Source organism: Schistocerca gregaria, chromosome X, assembly GCF_023897955.1.
Source record: "Schistocerca gregaria isolate iqSchGreg1 chromosome X, iqSchGreg1.2, whole genome shotgun sequence".
NCBI lineage: Eukaryota > Metazoa > Arthropoda > Insecta > Orthoptera > Acrididae > Schistocerca > Schistocerca gregaria.
Window position 1 is genome coordinate 389,873,735 of NC_064931.1, and position 18,592 is coordinate 389,892,326.

Genomic DNA, 18,592 nt, shown 5'->3' on the forward strand with positions numbered 1-18,592 from the left:
GCAAATGACAAGTGGGCGAATGTACGTTTAAGCCGTTTTCTTTTTGGTAGTAAACTGTCGACTGCTGTGGAGTGTGGACTGCAAGATGATGAGAGCGAAGGACGAACCGAGAAATACCTCTTACAGCAAAGCATATCCTGTAACAGGACGAGGAAGTCATTAAACACCTAATATAAAGAAAACGGGTACAAAATTGTTCTCCAAGAAACCTGCATCAAGCATTACATGTGCTTCTTACAGAACTCGCAGTTAAGGACCAAAAAAATTCCTTGACACGCTGAGAATATAGAAAAGTTGTCTGATTTTTTTGTTCGAGAGTGTAATGTTACATATCTAAGCAGCAACTAAACTGTAAGCTCTTTCGTCTAGTGATATCAGCTGTTCCTGTTTTCGTTCGAGAAGTTCGTCATACTTAAAAATTAAAGTGCTGAAGGTCTTCATCAGGTAACTGAATGAGAAATCATCTCGTGCAGCTTTATATATTCACTTTAATAGCACATGACAAACATAATTTAACATAAAACAATATTATACAACGTACTGCTAAAATTAAAGCATATCAAGAAGAGACATGTTGGAAATCGACCATTAATGTTGTGGTCTTCAGTCAGAGGACTGATTTTGCCGAATAATTTAAAAATTTTACACCATGCCAATAAAGGTCAAACGTTAAATGTTTTGGAAGAAACTCAGATAATGCATTGTAAGAATCGTCTCGCACATCGCACATTACATGATCAGACTTAATTGAGTCATCGCAATCTTCTCGCAAATTTCGACTGTCTAAATAGGATTACTTAGTTTTATTGATATTGTAGCATTACAATGGTATAATTTTTATGTTACATGTTTTCGCCCCATTTCCTGTTTCCTTCTGTTTTTCCCGCACTTACATATGGCCTAATTCCCTTTCATTATCATCCAGTCACTTTTTCTATTCTCCTCCAGGCCTTTCTCTTCTTCACACCCCTTTTACATTTCTTGCCTTGTTTAACTAAACGTTTTCATCCTTATTCTAAGGCGATATTACTGGTTGTGTTTCATGCCTTTTATTTTCGATACAGATTATTTCGTGTTCCAGGTTGGATTATATTTTGCCATCCGTGTATTAATCAGCTATGTAAGGACGCTACCGAACTGTCGCCGTCGCGGTCATTCGCAGCATTCGTTGTTTGTGGTATGCTCCGCGTGGTGTCGCTTACTTCCTGGTCTCTGAGCGTTGGTTTTTCCGGTCGTTTTCTTGTCCCCGCGCGCTCAGTGTAGCACCGGCTCTCGCCTGCGTTTGTTGAGGATACGTGACTGCTAAGTTTAACATTCTGTTAAGTTCCTCAATATCTCCCTTCTTCTATTTTCAGCGTGTTATGCTTAGTCTGTTTCTCTCTATCTATTATCACCTAATCTATCCTTATTGACTATTAATGCTGTTTTTATTTTAGGTTTTCGTTTTTATCGTGGTTTTTATTTCATTTGTTTTTCTGCCGGCATACCACCGTATTCTACTGGCACACGAGTCTATTCCGCATTATGTTGCTCCCCCAGCGGTGAGTTTATCTGATCATACTCATCATTTTCTTTGGCCCTTTACCCGCTCCATCGCGGGGTCGGCCTTGCTACTATGGATGTGGCGGTGTTTGTGTCATACGGTTGCCGGATGCCCTTCATGTCGCCACCCCGAACCCCCGAGACGGAATTAGTGTACCCCAGCTGTCTGCGTCTAGTGTAAACCATGAAATAGTGCGAACGTTTTCAAATATCTGCGAGTCGTGTAACTGAGGCGGAACGTGGGTTCAAATGGTTCAAATGGCTCTGAGCACTATGGGACTTAACGTCTGAGGTCATCAGTCCCCTAGAACTTCGAACTACTTAAACCTAACTAACCTAAGGACGTCACAAACATCCATGCCCGAGGCAGGATTCGAGCCGTAGCGGTCGCGAGGTTCCAGACTGTAGCGCGTAGAATCGTACGGTCACACCGGCCGGCCGGAACGTGGGGACCAGTCCGGTATTCACCCGGCGGGATGTGGAAAACCGCCTAAAAACCACATCCAGGCTAGCTAGCGTACCGGCCCTCGTCGTTAATCCGCCAGGCGGATTCGATCCGGGACTGGCGCGCCTACCCGAGTCCAGGAAGCAGTGCATTAGCACTCTCGCCTACCCTGGCGGGTAGTTTATCAAATTATACTTCCGTTTCATCAATTAACTTCATTTTAATTCCACGTTTTTAGACCCTATTAGATCTCTTGACATTTTTTGCTGTACAATCTCTTGCTGTCTGAGGTGGTGGACTCTATCGTTCTGCCGATTTTAATACCATACAACCATTCCTTCGACGAACATTTTATTTTGATACGATGTTGGGTCGTCCATTTAACCCTGGTCTGGACTTCCTACGAATAAATTGTGAGTACTCTTATCCGTTATTTACCACACCCTTTTTCCAACTTGGTGTATAGATAATATTACGTATTTTATTTTTCCCCCCATTTTTCTATCCAGATGGATATCTGAGAACGCAGCTATCAGCTGCAATGCCGGTCGTTTCAATAAAGCATCATTTAACGGCTGTTGCGATTTTTCACTCATCAATTCGAATTACACGCAGATCTCTCGCTTCCGCGACATTGCTTCTCGCGTTGGATGGGATCGCACGACAAATACGATATTCAGGAATCGATGGAATCAGAACAGACATAGCGGCATCCGGTATTCCAACAACACACACACCCAACCATCCAAGAGGGAAAACATTACGTTCTCTCGGCAGTGCAGTAGCGTACTGCCACGTTAATTACCTTTAGTCTAGGAATGGTTTGTTTGCAGTAAGACACGTATTCACACGGAGAGTACGACGACGTATGGAGCTCCGTGGACTGACAGCACAGCGACCATTGTTATAGACACGATATTGCACTGCCTATGTTACTCTGGTTACGATGCAAAGTTCCTTAGGACATACATGCATGCATGAATTAGCAATTGCAAATAAGGACTACAATCAGCTGTAGAATGAAATGACGACAGTGAAAATTTGTGATGGATCGTGACTCGAACCCGGATATTTCGCTTATCGCGAGCGGTCGCCTTCCCATTTGGATATCCGTGCACGACTCACAGCCACACCCAAACTTCCATACGTCGCAACCATGCGTCTACGACCTGCACTCGTACATCCATTATGTATATCATACAGGTCAGACATGCGTGTCCATAGAACTTTGCATCGTAATCAGAATAACACAGTCACTGCAATATCGTATTTACCTGTCGATACCGGACAAGTGCCTTTCAAATACAACTTCTAAGTGTTACGGGAATATACATAACGGATGTACGAGTACAGGTCTTAGACGCATGGTTGACAACATATGGAAGTTTTTTTCTGACCGTGAGTCGTGCACTGATGTCATGTCAATTCCGCTACGATCAAATACAACGAACAATAATGGCCAAAATGCAAAAACAAAAAAATAATAAAAATTTAAAAAATCGGAAGGCGGCTGCTCACGATAAGCGGGTTCGAGTCCCAGTCCGGCACAAATTTTCATTGCCGTGTTCCATTCTACAGCTGGTGGTAGTCCTTATTCGCAATTGCGAATTCATTTGATGTGCAATGTTATGGATTCCCTAGACGCGGCAACAGAATGAGGCGCGCCGACTGCTGTTCACCCAACGACAACATTGGACACAGAACTGGCACTACGTCGTCTTTTGAGACGCCTCCTGTTGCTGTGTACAGCGCAACGTTGGACCTATCCCTGTGCTGAGGCTCCGAGGAGATCCAACGTTGCCAAATTGCATTCGTCATCGTCCTACAGGCCTAGCACCTGGCGTTACGGTAAGGATTCCATACACAACACGGTCATCTCTGCTTCGCACAGTCGGCCGTCTGCACAGTAGTCGCTAAGCCCGGTTGCTGTAACCTACCTTCGAGGTCTCTTATCTAAGGACATCACACACATCCATACCCGAGGCAGGATTCGAACCTGCGACCGTAGCTGTCGTGCGGTTCCAGACTGTAGCGCCTAGAACCGCTCGGTCACCTCGGCCGGCCAACCACATATCAAACGAAGGCCAAAACTAGGACTTCAGGAAACTTTTCTTCATTCTATGGAACGTGTTTCTCATGAACCTCATGCCCACTGTGCAGCTATAAAAGAAAAAACTCAACCAAAGAAAAAAACGTCGTTACATTTGCGATCCTAAAAAAAGTAAGAAGGCAGAAAATTTTTCCTAGCACCTACAAAAGAAAAGTATGTGACGAGCATTCAACCTCTGTAGTGAAGTGCAACAATTGCTCTCTAACAATTACTCTCTGTGAAAACAAGACACGAAAACAGACGTTTTTCAGGAATAACGTCTATCAACGTAATAAAACATTCATAACAGATATACAATAGCATTCTTCTAGGGTATATCTCTCAGTGAATTTTAGAAGAGTTGGGAGAGGACAAGTTACTCTCTAACCTATTTTTCGTATACGGAAAATTATTAGAGATATTGTTACAACTTTACATACCTTGAGCGAGACTCCAGAACGTTAACGGCCTGAGTAGACGTTTATGGAGCCTTGTAGGAGGCTAAAAGCATGAGGTATTTTTATGGTTCTTAGTTCATAGAAACGGCTGTTGGAAGTCGAAAGCAATTGGCGGCGAGCCCATCCCTCAGTAAATCTTGCTGGTCAGGCCCACAGCCATACAGGGCAGACAGAGCAGCCCCTAATCGAGACAGATCTCCAGCAGGATGCCTGCATTGGCGCCAGCCTAAGGCTGAGTTTGGGTCGACAGACAGAAGGGACACATCTTCACAGTGGAGTCATAAGCCAGGCATTGTGTACAGAGCCATGCATAAAAAAAATTCACAAGTTTTCGTGTTTTCCGATACTGCAAATAGGACTACGACTCACTTCTATCGGTTGCCTCGGTTGTATAAGAAACTTCGAAATCTGAGAAACGTTTAGAGATAGAAACTTTATTACACTTCATAGCTAGGACTAACGTGCTCCAAGGCACAGGCGATTTAGATATAGATCTTTAAGATTTTATCTGCTCACTTATTGCCACGGGAAGCGACGCGACTTCACAGAAAAACATCTTCTCCCTCCGCAAAAACTTAAAAAAGAACAGTAATTGCCGGTTGCTTTTTTTCCAGAGACTCAGGTTTCTTAACTCTTGTGCTGGTTTGACATGAGTTGTCCTCTCGTGTAGTAGGGGGGATTTAGCGCCTTTAGTGCCCTGTCATTGGCTCAAGACGGTGTGAAGCCGGTGTCGTTCATGCACTTTGAGGAAAAACTTTTTTTTTTATCTGGAGAGGTGCGAGGCACTTGGATTCTGGACTTAGGTCTGAAAGTGATTTTCTGGTCGAAGCTCTGGCATGTGTGGTTGGTATTTGGGGTCCTGTCCTGAGACTGACTTCACTTGCGAGCAGTTAGACTGGAGAGCCGGTGATGAAGTTCTTACTGTACTGACAGTGTGACTTCAAACGTCTCTGACTACTCGTTTCCCGAGGACACACTTATTCGTTTTTGGTTTACCAGTCTTGACATTTGGTATGCTAACGTAGTTTCCAGGCAGCGGTTCGAGCAGCGGAAAGAGCACAGAAAGGTACTCCGAGCATCGTGGAGCCGAGCCCCTATGCGGACGTTCTGTCTATTTTCAATTTTTACTTACTTACACTGCAAATAAACCGATATAATGCTCAATAACTGTATTAATATTTTCATAAAAGATGAAAGTTTGGGATTGTAAATAAATTTCCAGGTACGGATTGTAAGGCGTACATGAGAACTTTGTATACACGGATTATATACTTTTATTATTTTACAGCTGACGATTTACACGTACTGGGCTGATATTCACCGTAAAACCAGCGGAAGAAGTAAATTTCTCGGTATCTTGCACGCGTTATAAATGCCGCATTTTTACAATTACGTGGTTGTTTTAAATTTTCTAAGAAAGGGAAACTTGGTTTACATTCATAAAAGGTCCTTTCTCATCCCACAGTCTGGCAGCAAACCAGTCGTAACGTATTATTCCGCCAAATATTGGTGAGGCTAGCAGTGATGTACAATGGAACTATTTTGATGCAGTCTTCTTGGGAGGTGATTTCTCTCTGGGTTAGAAGTTTTGAAAATTTATGGTCAAATTATTTACCTGACGATAGAAACAAACACCGCAGGTTTGCGCTAACGTAGCGCATTTGGGAAGGGGCATTTGGTTTAATACAGCACGACGCCAATCTTCCTCCATTTTCAAAATACAGTATGATGAGCATTACTTCGGTTTATATGCGGTGTAAGAGAGGTAAAAATTTAAAGAAAAAAAAGTTTCCAAATAGGGATTCGACCCCACAGCCTATGCCGTAACTTTGGATGATATGGGTGATGACGAGTACTTCTAATCACCTTGTTAGTCATAGGACAGTCCACTACAAATTAAAAGCCTTCATTAGTAATGGCATTCAGTAATGAAAGGAACGAACATTTTGTAATGACTGAGACTCGGCATTACCAGATACATACGGTATAAAATGTAATCGTTACTTTAACGGTTTTAAGGATAAGCAACAGAAAATATAGAACCTGTTAGGTAAAGAATCTCTATGCTGAAACTTCCTGGCAGATTAAAACTGTGTGCTGGACCGAGACTCGAACTCGGGACTTCTGCCTTTCGCGGGCAAGTGCTCTACCGACTGAGCTACCCAAGCACGACTCACGCCCCGTCCCCACAGCTTTAATTCCGCCAGTATCTCGTCTCCTACCTTCCAAACTTCACAGAAGCTCTCCTTTCGGTCCGGCACACAGTTTTAATCTGCCAGGAAGTTTCATATCAGCGCACGCTCCGCTGTAGAGTGAAAATTTCATTCTAGAAACATTCCCCCAGGCTGTGGCTAAGCCATGTCTCCGCAATATCCTTTCTTCCAGGAGTGTTAGTTCTGCAAGGTTCGCAGGAGAGCTTCTGTGAAGTTTGGAAGGTAGGAGACGAGGTACTGGCGGAATTAAAGCTGTGGGGACAGGGCGTGAGTCGCGCTTCGGTAGCTCAGATGGTAGAGCACTTGCCCGCGAAAGGCAGAGGTCACGAGTTCGAGTCTCGGTCGGGCACACAGTTTTAATCTGCCAGGAAGTTTCATATCAGCGCACGCTCCGCTGTAGAGTGAAAATTTCATTCTAGAATCTCTATGCTTTTCAGTTTTGAAACACAGTCTACGACTAGCTTAGAGACAGAAGTGATGACACTTTCTGCAGGATCTGACCATCATTTTGCAGGACAATGCTCAAGCACGTACAGTGCAAGCTGTTACTGATTCGTTTGACTGATGGGGCTGCTAAGTGCTATACCACCTACAGCACTTCCCTAACTTAAGCCCTCGTAAGTTCAACTCGATATCTAAACTGAAGGAAACACTTCACGGCATTCGCTTCAGAACTGCTACAAATTCGTCGGGCAACAGACCGCGCCGCTCGAGCTGACAACACAACTGCCACTGCTAAGAGTTCAAAATGGTTCAAATGGCTCAGAGCACTATGCGACATAACTTCTGAGGTCATCAGTCGCCTAGAACTTAGAACTAATTAAACCTAACTAACCTAAGGACATCACACACATCCATGCCCGACGCAGGATTCGAACCTGTGTCCGTAGCGTTCGCTCGGTTCCAGAACGTAGCGCCTAGAATCGCACGCCACTCCGGCCGACAATGCTAAGAGTATCCTACGACTTCTACATCACTGGCAACGGGTTATTCACAGTGCTGGTGACTACTCTGAAGGTCAGTAAAACTTTGAAACACGTATCTATTTTGTACGACCTGTAAATAAATAGTTGCCACTATTAAAGTTCCAACCCTCGCAGTCAGAGTTATGCAATAAACTGTGCGGGACACTCTTCACGCTACGAAAACCAATTTCTAAATCTTAATAATTTTGAAATTTTACATGACGTGTTGTTGGTTGGTTAAGGGACTAAACAGTGAGGTCATCAGTCTCTTGACTCAGAGAGAGCCCATCTCGCGTTAATGATGCCAACCTGAAATTTGAATGGCATTGTGACAGTATGTAGAGTGGTAAAACAGAGGCACTGAAAGCAATATTGACGCTAAAGATAAATAATTTAAGGAGAGGTAAAATCACATGTATCGAGCCGGTATGCATGTCAGAGAGCAGACGAAGATCCCGACACGACTCATCTGTGGCGAGCGAAACCTCACCCACATATGACCCCCGTCAACCACGTCAATGGATAAGGCGGTAAGGGAAAAAATAATGCCTTCTAGCGAAGAGATTCATAATAGTGGAAGTGAGAAGGCTACAAATGTAATAAACATGAGTACGAGCGTAATAGTAAAGCAAAATGAGAGAAACAATGACGTGTTGTAAACAAGAGTTAAGGAACACAATACCTCCAGTTTCTTCCTGTTATAAAAATATCTTAAAGCAGAAACAATACGCAATGTAAGCAGTAAAAAATGTAGAAAGGAACATTTTAACCATTACTACTTCTTTGTTCTCTGTGCGGTACTTACTGTACCCTACAAAAGTCTGCGGGAAACCTCTCGTCTGTGCGCACATGAACAAAACTCGTGAATGTGAACGTATGTCAATAATTGCAGTGCTGCTACTAAAAATATGAACTCATTGTTGTAACAGGTACATAAATTGTGCACAGAAGTATGTCTGTTTATTTTTTCCTACCACGACCGTGCGTCTGTGTATAGAGAAATGCCGGTATTGCTCTATTTACAGTGGTAGTGAAACAGCGGCGCTTAATTACCAGCAGTATTTAAGTACAGCTTAAAGCTTATGGATTGGTCTTGCGTACGTGCTTCCCAAACAGCAGAAATATCTATGTAGTGTGCATTCACATACGTAGAAAAGTATTTTTGTGGTCAAAAGGCCCTATAAATGAAAGGCACGATATTTTGTATCTCCTACAGTATTAATTTACTTTGTTAATCGGTTTTCAGCTTACAAGGCTATCATCGACCTATCACTGACAAAAACGTTACTATTGAAATGAACGGTACACATCAAGAGTACACTGTGAATTCGTTAATGTGATATTGGGCAATAAAGTGGTAACGCAATTAAAAATTTTAAACAGAATATCAGTATAAAGGGAACAACTGAAGAAAACACTATCACTGAAGTAAAAAAAAACAGTGCCTATATAATAGTTTCAACTTAATTAACAACCACAATAAAATAAAATTAACACGTTACAAGAGTACGCTCGAAGCTTTACGAGGTACTACATATGAAATGTGACCCATAAACAGAGTAACAGACAGAATTGACAGTTGCAACAACAGAATAAATAACGTAACACAGGCAATAAAAATGAAATAAATAAATACAGGAAAAATTGAGATATGGCCCGATGGCTATAATCCCGTCATGACTGACCACATCTTTCTTAGGAAACGAAACCGAAATTATATCCCTCTTCTATGCTCCCTCTGCTGTTCCTTGCAGTGTCTGCAGGAAGTGGTGCACAATCCCATTCCTAGGACAGGTATCACAGTCTGTAGCAAAAACACTGACATCCTGGAACTACAGGATTTCCTGCTATTTTCAAACAGCAACGATAAGACCCAATTACTAGCCAACAGTGGTGGCGTATACAGAATTACATGTTCTGATGGTAACAACTTTTACATTGGTCAACCAGAAAGACAGACCAACTCAATTGGCTGAAGATACACCGCTACGGTCAATTGGCTGAAGATACACCGCTACGGTCGCAGGTTCGAATCCTGCCTCGGGCATGGATGTGTGTGATGTCCTTAGGTTAGGTAGGTTGAAGTAGTTCTAAGTTCTAGGGGACTGATAACCTCAGAAGTTAAGTCCCATAGTGCTCAGAGCCATTTGAACAATGTTTTTGTACTGACTGAGGGCCACAGCTACCTGCCACAATCCCATGTCCTTCATTTAGCAAACAAAGGACAAAAACATAATCTATTAGAAGACCTAAATTCAATAAACATCTGGTCCAAAGACCTGATTTAATATTAAATGACCAAACAGAGCTCATACTGCCTTTCACCTAAGCTTCACTTAATCCTCACTGTTTTGCAATCATTTCTATCTTTTACTTTGTTTCTCTATATAATAAACTTTCAAGCTACTCTTCAGGAGTCTTAGCAATTCCAATAAATTAAAACTGGTACGCGACAAGTTAATAGCGACCCCGCTTCCCCCCCGAATCCCTCCCCCCCCCCACCCCGCTCACTTCGCACGGGGTAGCAGAAGTATCTATGTCTGGACGACTTGTCTGTAATAAATTATATACACAATCTTTCGTGTGTGTCTTTTATCGATGATTGAAACCCATATTAACATCCCTACAGTATTTGTTGACCACAATATTATTGCACCTGGGAGTGAGGGCGCTTCGGTCTGCTTAACGTGAGTTCTTATTGTGATATTTAGTCAGGACTCTCTGAACCACTTGGTAGTAGGCCTATATCCACAAGTACCCTGAAAGCATTCAGAGTGCGACTTTTTTTTATCACCACTACTTGGTTACCGTAACGTTACAAAGAAAAAACATGCGGTGGTGGAATTTAAGTAATTATTGTACTAGCTCAGCATCTACCGTTGGCCGGGTTCAAAATGGTTCAGATGGCTGTAAGCACTACGCGACTTAACGTCTGAGGTCATTAGTCGCCTAGACTTAGAACTACTTAAACCTAACTAACCTAAGAACAACACACGTATCCATGCCCGAGGCAGGATTCGAACCTGCGACCGTAGCAGCTGCATGGTTCCGGACTGAAGCTCCTAGAACCGCTCGGTCACAAGGCCCGCCGTTGACCGGGTATTTCTTTATTCCCGTCTTCTATTAGTGCATCTCCTCCTCCTGTCTTTCTCTGGCCACCTCCTACCCCCTTTTATGACCCTCCCTCTCTCTCCCTCTCTCTCTCTCTCTCTCTCTCTCTCTCTCTCTCTCTCAGCACCTCCTTCACCCTCCACTCCCTGTTCATCCCCTGCTCCTCCTCGAAGCCCATCCCTTCCCCTCCCCTCCCTCTGGCCACTTCCTCGTCTTCCCTTTCTGTGTCAATCTCCTCCTCCCCCAGTTACTCTCCTTCACTACGCCATCATCCCCACCCTAATAGGAAGTTGGTGGCTCTCAGTCCCACAGCATTCTTTTCCAGGCTGTACCAGTGTACGAATTTTGGTTCAAATACAGGCAGGACTTTAGAAGATGGTTTTTACTCGCTGCTCTTCTCGGGGTTCTCACGAGTCACAAATCTTTCACCTACATTTAACATATTTCAGACATATCTGTACACATCTTTCACCCGTATCTCTAGCGATTTTCGTCCTGCAGCTGCATTATCACGCAGCTCAATGTTTATAACTTTGTAGCTCCTAAACTATGTGTCGTACAGCGATATAATTTTGCAGGTACATTCAGTGGCATATGTAGATACGGTCTCAGAAATCTGTCAAGCGTAGAGTTAATAGTAAAAAAGCAATAAATTTAAACGTCTTGCCTGATGCGACAGTTTTACTGCGTGAACAGTGAAAATGTAGTAAGCGATAACCTTTTTTGTTTTCACGATTTTGTTGGGATTGTTAGGGAGGGAAAAGTCTCTTAAGGGTTTTAAATTGTGTGTTAACAATTACAACTAGTTTGTTAATTACTATGGCTGCGTTTGCGGTTATTTGAACTGAGAAAATATGTGTATTTCACCACTTTTTATAAAAACTGTTCAAAAATTGCTTAGTTTAACTATATCAATCTATATTGCTTTTAATTCATTTAGAGTGTTGTAATACTTGAACGATCACGATGTAAAAATGACGATTGAGCAATAGTCAACATTTAAGTGCCAATTTGAAAAAATGTTATATTCAAATTGATCATCCAAAACTGAAATAAACAACACAAAAAGGCACAGGGTACAAAATTATGAAATTTTCTGACATTTGCATAGATAGCGTGACGTGTGTACTTGAATTTGTGAAGAAAGTAAATCCATTCTTGGTTGGATCTTTGAAACAGCAACTCGCAATCCCCCTCCAGCTGCAGTCGAGACCGATGTTTCGTCTTCATTAAAGCAATTTCAGAAAATGCTGACTCGCGTTAAGTAAGCTGAGGGGAAGGACAACATGTCCAATGCCCTTCTTACTAGATATGGTATTCATTCCGAGTGTGCACCCAACAATTTTCACAATACTTTGACTTAAATTCATTTCCAAGTGTTCTATAACTTGAGAGTTCAATCAGCTCCTCCTGCTCTACTGTTGACAAGTGGTCTGTTATGGTGTTATCGAACGGATTGTGGATCAATTCATACTTAGATGAAGGTTTTGAAAATTTATTCTCGAATTGTTGACGAAAGTTTGAGAAGTGCACTATGTCAATTCTACTAATTTTATCTACGTCCAACTCATTTTCCTCCACGAAATCATTCAGTCAGGAAAACATCTCGCGGTTATCCTTCTCCATCTGGGCTTTCCAAAGTGCAAGTTTTCCTTTAAACGCAAGAACTTCCTCGCTTAGAAAGATGATGTCACTATTTCAGCCCTGAAGTGACAGGATAAGATCATTTAGTTTCTCAAAAAGGGCCAAATACCACAATGGTAGAAGCTACTTTTCATCCAGAAACAGAGAAACGAGTGTGGGACAGCTGTTGAATAGGCAAGGACGAAGATCATCCTTCAATTCCACAACGCGACGCAGAGCCTTACCACGAGACGCATAAAACCTCCGTGTGCAATAGAAGCGAATCATGAACAGAGTCCATCTCCTCGCAATGGGAAAACTGTCTACCGTCTAATAATTGTGCTTTCACCAAATTTACCACACTGACTGCACCGTTCAGCACTTCACTGACTTCCGGTCGTATTTAGAAGCCAATGTCTATACCTGTGTATCATGCAATGTGTGAATTTTACAGAAGGAGAAAAACACACACACACACACACACACACACACACACACACACACACACACACACACTTGTCATGAACCCCTTTTCAGTTCCCGTAAATGCTGCCACCCATCGGTACAAACACCAACACAAGTTGTCCATGACTGATTGTTGCCAACCAAACAAGAATTCAAAAGAAAGAAGACATCTTCTCCTTTAGTCCTACCATTCAGAGCTCTACAAAATTCTAAGTTCCCGTGCATTTCATTTTCATAACAGTAACGCACAAAAATAAGATGCTGAGGAACATTGTCGATATCAGTACTGTCATCAAGTTTGCAGGCCGAGTTTTGGGCTATCATTAAAACACGATAGCAACTGGTTTTACATGTCAATAACTATTGCATCAATACGACGAGCCACGGTGTTATCTGTGAGTGGTACCGACTTCCGACTCACACCAAAAATTTCCGCTTGGATGATTTCGCATATTTTGACGGCTGCAGGAAGAAGTAATTTCTCACCAATAATGTGTGATGATTCGCATTTTGCAATTATATAGGACACCTCTAGGGATTCTCTTATACCCAATCCTTCAGACTTGAGAGAATTAGATCGGTACCAAATGGTGTATGTCGAAAGAGTACCAACTAGAGCTCTAATATAGTTTGTTCTATGTGCTGTCGTCCAGCTGAACGTGCGTGAACGCTAAGTAAAAAGTAACAACTGACCTACGGAGCATAGGAAAAGCATAACTGTGAACGTCTGTCGCGCAGAGCTCCTGCAACGAAGTCGGTAGAGCATTAGTCTGTAGCATTAAGGGTCCCAGGTTTGAGCCCTGGTTATGCCAGTTTTTGTACTGCAGTACGTGTGAAACTGTTATATGGGAAAATATGTTCCTACCATGTAAAAGAACTGTTCGGAGTTTACCGCAATGTTCCATTAGCAGTTCACTTTTACTTCGTTTATTTGAAAGTAGCAAATCGAATACTTTTGTACTTTAACAGAATAAACATGATCAATCGGAACAGCCAATAGAATATTGCAATGGAATGATCTTGTTAATCTGTAGTCCCTCACAGACAATCAATTGTGCCGGACGAAGTGGCCGAGCGGTTCTAGGCTCTTCAGTCCAGAACCGCGCCATCGCTATGGTCGCAGGTTCGAATTCTGCCACGGGCATGGATGTGTGTGATGTCCTTAGGTTAGTTATGTTTAAGTAGTTATAAGTTCTAGGGGACTGATGACCTCAGAAGTTAAGTCCCATAGTGCTCAGAGCCATTTGACCCTTGCTGCGATACAACAACACTCGACCGACTTCCCCACGAGAGATTTACACGACAGATCCTCACTGTTACGCCCTTACTGTGCTCCGTAGATCAATAATTGCTACTTATTACTAGACCTCGGACTTTTAGGTTCTAAAAATCTTTAATTAGGTACCTAAAATAGGTTCTATCACTAACAAAAATAGGTTATAAAAATCAGAAAATAGGTGACCAAAATCTGATATTTTATTGTCTATAAAGATAAATATATTGACGAAAATACACATTATGCTATTGTCCATGTCCATAGTTACAGTCACAGTAAATAACTAACACTTTCTCCGGATTTCCCGTTGACAAACTGTATCTCTTGTCTGTCAATAGCGTCTTGTATGCCGCGAATGAGAGTTCAACTGTCAACAGATAGCACCAGAGGATATTTAAATGACGGTATTAGGCGCAATGGGACCGCACACTCATGTTCTGTTGATTTACCTGATAAGATGTCAGCCACTATGCAGAGGGTGGCCAGGAGCGCTTTTTTTTTCACTGTCTTTAGCTTCTCAGAAACTTTCATACCAACAGAGCCTGAGACCAAGTTGATTTTTTCTGTCACCTCTTCTATCAATCGCAGTTTCGTGTAGACTGGTTTCCGTGAACATTCTAGAGCTTTAATAATACGGACCAAAAATGCATAACAAGATTTTATGTATGCAATGTCGTTGGAAATTGTAGGTCTTTAGAAGTAGCTGAAGTAATGCTCACTGCCTCCTCCCGCAATTTAAGAACAACGTTTTTAATGTCTTCCAAATGCTCGCTGTAATATTCCACGGCCTCTAACCACGGTTCTCAGTAAGTATGGGTTTTGGTACAAGTGGTACGCAGGAAAGTTCCTCTCGAAATAACTGGATTCTTGTAGGTGCTTTAATAGAAACCTTTTTGATGGTTTAAACCAGCTTATTTACAAGTGGAAATTCGAGACGTATCGTCTTAGCTACACGATTCATGGCATGGCAAGGCTGAGTAAAATAGTTACAACAATTTAATAGAAGCAATCATTTATGCGGCTGCATCAGTGTAGATTGCAAGTACTTTATTTTCATCTAGACTATTGGGGAAAAGTAATTTGAGGGCTTTATTAACAAAGTGAGGAACTGTTTGCTGGTTAGTCTTTTTTAGCTCCTTGCTGCAGATCAGATGAGGTATAGAGCGAGTGTCAGGATCTAACTTTTCAACAATCAGATTAGCCACATATCGACCTTTTCTGTCAGTTGTCACATCGACAGAGACCCACATCTATGAATCGCCTATATCTTCCCTTATGCTGCTCAATGTACTTGCATATAAACTATGTAAACAGTTCTTTCTCAGTGTGGATTCTGATGGAATGCTACGATGACAGTATTTCTCTAAAAAAATTTTGAACTGGCTATTTTCAACTGCGTTTAATGGTATGTTTACTGCAACAATGGCTCGATACAGGTCAAGATGAAATTCGTTTTGTTTGTTGCGTTCGGTCGTCGTGTGACTCGCGATTGGCGTTCATGCAAGCAAAAAAACCAGTTATCATTCAATTTCTGTTTTCTAAGTAACCAGGAAGACCAGAAGAGTACTTTCAGTCATACAAATTTTATTTGACTGGATTTTTAAAAATTAGATACAGTCTACGGTCAGGTTATAACATGAAATTAGGTATTTTTAGAATTGTTAAAAATGAGGTACAGTTAGGTTCTAACATAAAATTAGCTCCAGAAAGAGATTTTCACTCTGCAGCGGAGTGTACACTGATATGAAACTTCCTGACAGATTAAAACTGTGCGCCGGAGCGAGACTCGAACTCGGGACCTTGGCCTTTCGCGGGAAAGTGCTCTGCTATCTGAGCTACCTACGCTCCGTCCTCACAGGAAGGTACAAGACGAGGTACTGGCAGAAGTACAGCTGTGAGGACGGGGCGTGAGTCGTGCTCAGATGGTAGAGCGCTTGCCCGCGAGAGGCAAAGGTCCCGAGTTCGAGCCTCGGTCCGGCACACAGTTTTAATCTGCCAGGAAATTTCATGAAATTAAGTATTTTAGGTACAATAAAATTACAATTTTCGATAATATATTTACGTAATTCTTAGCTGGGAAGCCCACGGGAGAATGTTAGATCCAAAAAAAAATATATTTATTTGATTTTTTAAAATTTAGGTACCATCAGGTACTAACCTGAAATTATGTATTTTTAGGTGCTATAAAACTTCGGTCATAAATTGGCGTAATTCTTGTATGTTCAACTTTTATTGCCTTTATTTAATGAGGAACAAAATCGGTTTTTACCTGAAATCCGAGGTCTACTTATTACTAACCGTTTACACACGTCTTGCTGGACGACAGCAAATGGAGCGAACTATATCGGAGTTTTCGTTATACTCTGTATATTTACAGCTTTTGGTACCTATCTGACTGACTGGCATGTGGAGGTTTGGGTGTTAGTGCTCTCTTAGGAACTGATACCTGTTTTTTGAGGACTCTAACATTTCCTTTTAATTGTTGCTCACCGATGGGTTTAGTTACATGGTTCGGATTTTTTTGTCTGCTGGTGTGTCTTTACTTTTATAGCCTTCAAAATCTCCACATGAAGAACACAGCGTTATTTCCTCATTGTGCAACAGTAAGCTGCGTAACTTGATAGTTACGCACTTTGGTTTTGCATTCAGATCTAACGACGCTGATAGGAACAGAGGAAGATGCGAAATAGGAGTGTGCATTGATTAAAGTCGAATCTTTTTCCTTATTAGAACTGCGTACTTGCGAAGGAGAAGAGAGACTCGGTGAATCACTTCCAAGGGATCTCTTCTATCAGAGCGAATCAGCCACCTACCCATGGGAATGGCGGAACTTGTATCACTTTATTTTAAATCCACCAATTTATTTTGAATCCGGTTAGCTATTTCCACTGAAAACGCATTAGAATTCAGCTTCTAGCTAATTCACTTTCTCTGTACGGTAGAAACTTGCTAAACCAACCTCGGGTCGTCCAGTTCCCTGCTTAGTCCGACCATCCAATTTCAATCCGACCATCCCATTTCCGGTGTTTGTTTACGTACAAGGGCTGCTGCTACAGTCAGTTCTGTCTATGTTCTTGTCTATGACTCACCTTCTGCTATATGGCGTAAGGTAGCGTTCTCGCTTCCCACGCCCGGGTTCCCGGGTTCGATTCCCGTCGGGGTCAGGGATTTTCTCTGCCTCGTGATGGCTGGGTGTTGTGTGATGTCCTTAGGTTAGTTAGGTTTAAGTAGTTCTAAGTTCTAGGGGACTGATGACAATAGATGTTAAGTCCCATAGTGCTCAGAGCCATTTTTGAATCTGCTATATGGATCAGTAGGCAGTTGACCGTTTCTCGGTGCGGTAAATCGATCAGTTTCAGTATAAAATAACTTGTTTCTAACACGATCAATAAGTGTTATTGTGCACGCATTTGTTTTATAAATTAGTGACTGTGTTGTTCTTACATATTAAAGTCTGTAAAGCTAAATTATGGCACCAACTAGTATGACATACTGATGCTAAAAATGCATTTGATATAGCCATTCTGTACATCGAACAAAGCTCTACGTCTACCCCAATGACATTTTCGGGATGAGGAAATGCCGGAACTATGCGGCAATATCAAATGCCGGAACATCGCGGCAAAATCGAGGTTGTCACCTGCTAAGCAAAACAACATTGCAGAGTTTTTTCGTCTTGCTTAAGAACAGAAAATTTTATAACGTGTAATTTCTCATGTTTTAAACAGTTAAGCACAAAACAGTTGTGTGTCAACAAATGGTTCAAATGGCTAAGAGCACTATGGGACTTAACATCTGAGGTCATCAGTCCCCTAGAACTTAGAACTACTTAAACCTAACTAACCTAAGGACATCACGCATATCTATCCCCGAGGCAGGATTCGAACCTGCTACCGTAGCGGTCGCGCGGTTCCATAATGAAGCGCCTAGAACAGCTCGGCCACAACGGCCGGCTGTGTGTCAACGCAGAACTGTAATAAGGTATGTACAGATATTAAACATTCACTCACAGTAAACAATATCTTACCTACGATAAGACGTATGTTACAGTACAGGCACAACTGTACATAACACTTTCGGGATTTTTTTTTTTTTTTGTGTGTCAGCGTTTTCTCTAGGTTTTCGTATAGTTTCAACATGGAACAATATTTCAGACAGTATTCCCAGTTTAAAATTAAAGTTGTACTGTACGTTATTGAAATTTTATAGGTCAATAAAAGTGTTCCTCTGATAATCCGACCTTTTTGTGTTCCGACCATGCTCTAGGTTCCGTAGGGGACGGATTAATTTGGGTCTACTGTACTCGCTCCGGAGATCTGGCTGAAATCGAGTGGATGGTCACAATGGCCGTGATTAACTATCTACATTACTGGACATTAAAACTGCTACACCAAGAAGAAATGCA

At 42.0% G+C, this 18,592-nt stretch overlaps 1 protein-coding gene across 5 annotated transcripts in view; it reads right to left on the reverse strand.

The window, feature by feature from the left end:
• LOC126298779 (1-acyl-sn-glycerol-3-phosphate acyltransferase alpha-like) overlaps positions 1-18,592 on the reverse strand; it is a 689,206-nt gene that overhangs the window by 131,269 nt on the left and 539,345 nt on the right. The gene's annotated exons all lie outside the window — the stretch shown is intronic.